The sequence below is a fragment of the Pteropus medius genome, unplaced genomic scaffold (assembly GCF_902729225.1).
Source record: "Pteropus medius unplaced genomic scaffold, Ma_sr-lr_union100, whole genome shotgun sequence".
Lineage (NCBI taxonomy): Eukaryota > Metazoa > Chordata > Mammalia > Chiroptera > Pteropodidae > Pteropus > Pteropus medius.
In genome coordinates, this window is record NW_024354502.1 from 155,881 (window position 1) to 157,309 (window position 1,429).

Consider the following 1,429-nt stretch of genomic DNA (forward strand, 5'->3'; position numbering starts at 1 on the left):
ATGTTGAAGCCACTGCCCGCGCTCCTGCCAGATCTGACACTGGCCACTCACACCCACCCTCAAGTACCCCGGTTCTAATCTCAGAGGGAAGCGGTGATTTAGGACACGTACGAGACAGAAACAGCAGCATAAGGCAAAGAGCTTTTTCTGCTGGGGTTTGGGGAGGGTTGACCCAAGATCCTTCGCTTGTATTATGGTTGAGATAACCGGGCACATGGCTCAGTCTATCTGAGAGCAACCCAGTTAGACTGAATGATTTAGAGAACTCAAGGTCATCTTTGGATTTATTGATGTCCAATGTGGGATGTAGGTGGTTCTTGAACATTTTCAAGGCTGATTACGTATGTGCATTGCTTGCAATCCATGAAAAGTTCTGATCAACTCATATGGTGAATAGAGATGGAGACAAGGAAGGGGATTTTATGAAATAAAATCTTCAAAATTATTGCATAAGGTGTCTTTGAGAGAACCAGAAGGACATGGGTCTTCAGAGGCTGTGCTGACTTTAATTAACTAATTTCGACAAGTGACAGGCACAGTAACCTACAATGAGAATATGAAGGAATATGGAAGAAGGAGAAATTAAATCTAATGGGCAGTGGCATTTTGGAAATGCTTCTTAGGTGAATTAGACTAGCTGTTTATAATGGTTAAGTATATAGGCTAGGGGTTAAAAGGCTTGAATTCTGAGTGACAACATTAATGGCCTCTGTTTTCTTGTTCATAAAATGAGAATCACTATGACATCTGCACTTAGGGTTGTGAAGATTAAAGATCTATTGTGTGTTATATGCATAGCATGGTGCTTTACATAGATCAAGTGCTTAATGAATGTTGGCCATCATCAGTGTTATTATTTTATCAAATACAATGGCTTTTAGAATGATTCTTCAACCTTGCTTGGCAGAATCCTTTTGGATGGGTAGGAATATGCTGATTTTTATTTTTATTTTTTATTTTTTTTGTACGCCTACAACAGCTGGTCTTCCTCGGCGGTCTCCCATCCGAGTACTAACCAGGTCCAACCCTGCTTAGCTTCCGAGATCAGACGGGATCGGGCATGTTCAGGGTGGCATGACTGTAGACTGGGATATGCTGATTTTTAAACCGTTGTCTCTCAGTCCATAATTCCATATTCTGCTTTGCGATGCTAGGGTTTGGAATCTGCAGATTTTATTTCTTCTTTGCTGCTGGCTCCCTGTAGGTTTCTCCTAACAGGGGTCCTGGAGAGAAACTGGAAGGTGGCAGGAGGAGGGAGTGGGGTCTTAGCTCTTTTCTCTTAGTTGCTGCTCCCCTTCAGGCCGTTCCAGAACCAGCCGTCTACTCCAGCAGGAGCCGTTCATTCCAGTCTCTAGCCTCTTCTCCACACATTGTTAGTTTCGTCACACTCCTCAGGGGGAGCCTGGCAGCACCTCTTCTCCAGAGAGTC

The 1,429-nt window shown here is 43.7% G+C and overlaps 1 pseudogene; it reads right to left on the minus strand.

The window, feature by feature from the left end:
* Window positions 1–967: 967 nt before the first annotated feature.
* On the minus strand, window positions 968–1,086 carry LOC120595930 (uncharacterized; annotated as a pseudogene).
* Window positions 1,087–1,429: the final 343 nt, after the last annotated feature.